Source organism: Miscanthus floridulus, chromosome 16, assembly GCF_019320115.1.
Source record: "Miscanthus floridulus cultivar M001 chromosome 16, ASM1932011v1, whole genome shotgun sequence".
Taxonomy (NCBI): domain Eukaryota; kingdom Viridiplantae; phylum Streptophyta; class Magnoliopsida; order Poales; family Poaceae; genus Miscanthus; species Miscanthus floridulus.
In genome coordinates this window covers 21401512-21406658 of record NC_089595.1, presented here as the reverse complement: position 1 = coordinate 21406658, position 5147 = coordinate 21401512, and positions in this window count along the sequence as shown.

Genomic DNA, 5147 nt, shown 5'->3' with positions numbered 1-5147 from the left:
AGGGCCGGTGTAGTAGGAGTACGTAATAATGCTTTTGACATGCACATCACGTCCCGGTCTCCGGACATTGATAGGTTTCTTTACATCATTACATGCATGCATGCACGGCGCCGGACGCATGCAGTTACGTGACGATAAGAGCGTCTCCAGCATGCTATCTAAATGACTACCTATCCACAATTTAGTTAGCATAGGGCAAGAAACCTAGCTCCAGCAGGCTACCTATAAGGAAAATGGATCCTATACCTATTTATTTTGGATTTTGGTGTTTAATGACCAACATAATTAAATTGGACTAATAAATTTACAAGTAATTATTTTATAGTTCAATATGGTGCAAAGTGACTTGGACGAAGACGATATGATGATCCGATGATCAACACCTTAAGCAAGACCCTAGAAGCATAAGAGAGGATCCAAGATATCAAGCAAAGTCCAAGCACGAAGATGGAAACCAAGTCAGAAGCAAGATTGCGAAGAAACAAGCTCGGCAGAGATGACCGGACACGGCCCTACGAGGAACGGACGCGTCCGATCAGTTGCTCGGCAACAACAAGCGTCAGCAGCCATGACCGGACGCACAGATGACACTGTTCTCATCACGACAATGCTTTTAGCGTGACCAGACGCTATGGCAGGATGAATGGACACACCAAGAAGTAGTGTCCGATCATATCCAGAAAGGTTACAGAGCAGCGTCAGCATGACTGGACGTGTCCGAATCGAGTGAGACCGGACTCGGCCCAGAGTTCGATCAACGTGCGCGCTCCAACGGTCGGCAAGACCGGATGCGTCCGGTCAGGACGACAGCAGTGTCCGGTCACTAGCAGAAACATTGGTTTTGATTCCAACGGCTAGTTCTCTCATTTAGGGCTATAAATATGCCTCCAACCGGCTAAGACAAAGGTAGAGAGTTGAGAAAACATACCAAGGGTGTCGATACACCATTTTAGTGATCTCCACTTGCATAGTGCTTAGTGATTCATTAGGTGATTAGCGTAGGTGCTTTGCGAAGTGCTTAGGTTGATTAGACCACCGCTTATGCGCTTGCTTTAGGTTTAGGTCTAGTGTTTAGTGACGTTTGCATACCTCTTACCACTCAGTGCTTGCGCGCACAATTGTTGTGCATCGGAGGGGCTTATAGTCTTGCGAGATCACACCAACCGCATTTATGGTGTGGTCGCCACCGTGTATCAGAGGGAACAAGACTCGCGGCGTTTCGGTCGGAAGCTTGATAGTGAAGACGGTGGGGAGCGGTCTGGGAGAGACTTGCCGGAAGGCACACCGGAGACCCACTTGCGCATGGGGAAGGCCCGGGGCTATCCACGGAGTTACTCAACCGGGAGCTTGGCCCTTGCGAGGAATTCCTTGCGAGGGGCTCCAACGAGGATTAGGGGAAGCTTGCGCGCTTCTCGATATCTTGGAAAAAATACCGGAGTCGTCGATGGGAGTTTGCATATCTCTACCTTACTCTTTAGCTTCTGCATTTATATTGCAATCTTGGTTTGTGCTTTACTTTCCTACTTAGTGATAGGCTAGTTGATAGGTTTAGAACCTAGGTTGCATAACTCTTTTTTGCGGTAGAGATAGCAATACACTAGCAAAACCGTAGTTGCACATTTAGATAGTTTATCTTTTGCTTAGGTTTTTGCTAAGGATAGAAAAAGAGGCCATAGTTTATAGTTAGAGTTTTAATTTGCCTAATTCACCCCTCTCTTAGGCGTCACGGTCCCTTACAAGTGGTACCGGAGCCAGGTTGGCTCAATTTAGACCTTTGGCTTCACCGCCGTTGAGTCGACACTATTTAGAGTGGTTGGGATGGATACGTCTAGGCCTCCGCACTTTGATGGCACTAACTTCCCCTACTATAAAGTTAGAATGGCTTGTCACCTTGAGGTGGTAGATTTGGATGTTTGGAGAGTCACTCATGATGGGATGAAACCCATTAAGAATCCTGATAAACCCACAAAGAGTGAAGAAAAAAAAATTCATTTTAATGCTAGAGCTAAAAATTGCTTGTTTGAATCTTTTAGCATGGATGTGTTGAACCAAGGGTTCACTTTAAATACGGCACATGAAATTTGGTTAAAACTCCAAGAGCTCCATGACAGCACAATTAATGTCCGTGAGTAAAAACATTGTCTAGTTAAACAAAATTATGATTCCTTTAAAATGAATGATGATGAGCTTGTTCGTGATATGTTTCTCATTTGAATCTAATTATCAATGAGCTCCATTCAATAGGATTAACAAAGCTAGATGATGTGGACATCGTGAGGAAGATCATCTCCGTGCTACCACAAAAGAAATATGTAAGCATCATCACCATCCTTCACAACATGGAGGACTTGAGCACCATGACCTCGGCCATCGTCATTGGCAAGATAGTGGTATTTGAAATATCACGGAAGATGGGTCAAGAAGAAGCCTCATCATCAAGCAAAGGCAAAGCTCTCGCATGCAGTGAGAAAAAGAAGATGAAGGGCAAGCAAGTTGAGACAAGCTCAAGCTGAAGCTCCTCAAGTGAAGATGAAGAAGAAGATGGGGATGATGATGATGTAGATTCAAGTGATGATGATCAATCTTCCTCCTCCACCTCCGACCTTGATGAAGAATCAATCAAACTTATCAACAAGGTGGAGAAGATGATCCAAAGGCTCAATGTCAAGGGTGTGCCCATCCAAATTTAAGATTTCATCTTCATCAATCAAAGAAATAAGCAAAGAAAGAAAGGATGCTATGGATGCGGCGAGTTAGGGCACTTTGTGAAAGTTTGTCCAAACAAGCCCACACCCAAGACAAAGAAGAAGGCATGCAAGGACAAAGTCCTCACATCAATAAGGTCATGGGATGATTCTTTAAGTGAAGAAGAAGACCATCACAAGAGGCGAGGCCACAAGCACTCATCATCAAGCTCTTCCTGTGCATGCCTTATGGCATTAGGCAACGAAAGCTCATCCTCTAGTGAGAGTGATAGTGATGATGAAATGCTTTCTCTTAATGAACTTGTGTAAGAAAATCTTAAATATGCTAAGGCTTGCACTAGCCAACAAAAGAAGCTAAAAATGTTACAAGAAAAGCTAGATAGTTCATAAAAAGCATATAAAACCTTGCTTGAACAATATGAGACATTTGCTAATCTCAATATTGAACTATCTACTAAAATTGAGCAACTTGAGGCTAATGCAACAACAAATGCATGCACAATCAATGATGAGCAACTTGTAAAGAAAAATGAAAAATTAAAAGAAAAGTTAGCTAGCTCACAAGATGCTTATAAAAGTTTGCTTGCTAAAATGGAAATCATATGCAAACATTGTGATGAGCTAACTAATAAAGTTGCTAATCTTGAATCCATCGGTACAACCCTCACCAAGGCACCTAAAAAGAAAAGTTCTATCTTTAACATGCCTAAAAAGGATGCTTCTACTTCTTGCAATGATTTATGTTTAGACTCACCCTTGTGCAACCAAGTTTGTGTTGAGAAAGTTGTTGTAGATACATGCACACAAGAGGTCACAATGGAGAATGAGCAACTCAAGCAAGAAGTAGCTCACCTTACTAAGGACTTGACTCAAGTAAAAGACAAAATGGAGCAAGCCCAACATCATCAAAATAACACCATTAAGGGAGTGAAGAAGCTTGATGAAGAACAAACCGTGGTTTGCTACGTGTGCCACAAGGAAGGCCACAAGTCCTATGAATACAAGGTGAAGAATGGGGGAGGAGCTAAGAAGGAAGAGAAAAACAAAAAGAAAACAAGCAAGCTCTCCAACACCTACACCAACAAGGTGGACAAAAAGGCCTCCACACCTTATCTCTTGAAGAAGAAGAAAAATGACAAGGTGGTGGCCATTAAGGTGAACAAGCAAGCCAACAATGGGGCCAAACACATTTGGGTGCCAAAGGAGACCATTTCCAACATGAAGAGCACCAATAAGGTTTGGATCCCGAAAGGGAAGTGAGAAGTCCGATGGACTTCAGGGAATTTGGAGACTTGGCAAAGTATGGGTGCATTTCATGGGGTGCATCGTTATGGACAAGGTAATTGTCAAGTGGGTTAGTGAATACTATGGACCCAAATTCCCCTTTCCATGTATGTAACTAGATTTTATTTCTTGCAATTTCAATTAGTATCTAGTTCATTTTCATGCCTAGGTTTGCATTTCCATGTTTAATCTTTTGTCTTGCATACACTAGGTATATCTTATGGTAGGCTTGCTCGGTTTCACTCTTAACCCTTGGAGCAAACCTACATAGTTTAAATTGTTTAGGAGCATGGCACATAGCTTGTTTTATAGTTGTTCATCTAATATGTGCCAAAGTCCAAATTGTAGATAATTTCTCTCGAATATCACTTTCAAAAATGATTCTCACATTCATGTGATGTCATCTTTCAAGTGCTATTTTTATTCTAAAATCAATGTGCATGTCTCCTACAAGTATTCTATACTTGTGTGCATAAATTTAGGGGGAGGTTACTCTACAAGTTGGATGCTTTGAGACTAACACATTTTCAAGCTTATCATGCGTGTAGTAGTCTCATTACAAGGAAAATGGAGTCCCTGGAGTTAAGCATCATACTTCAAATATCCACTACCTATTGCAAGTGGTATAAATCAAATTGGTTTCCACATGTGGTATTTCTAAACTGATATCATCATTAAAAGCATCTAGGCCCTCAGTTGGGTTTCAGTGATTAATGACAACATGAGATTACTATGACTAACATGTGTTTTGCAGAGGCAATTTGAGTTAGGTCATGGTAATGGAAATTGATTGGGAAATCATGGTTGTCAGGCCCCTGTCGATGGAAATCATTTCGGTTTTCAAAGGATGGACAACAAGGTTAAGGATAGACTAGTTCTAAGTGTCGGTTGGTGTTGGAGAGACACTTAGGGTAGTTTAGGACTTTGTTTTTTCTTTGGCCATACTATTAAGGGGGGTATGGACTAGTAGCTTAACCTAGGTGAGTCTAATGGATTAGGTGTGGTGCACACTTGTCAAACTTAGCACTAGGTAGTTCAGGAATAGCCCTAAGATCGATAGAAGTCAACTTCATTCACAAAGAATTTCGAATTGGAAGTAAATGGAGAGTCAAATGATTGACCGGACGCTGGTTTGGTTGTGACCGAACGTAGCTTGGA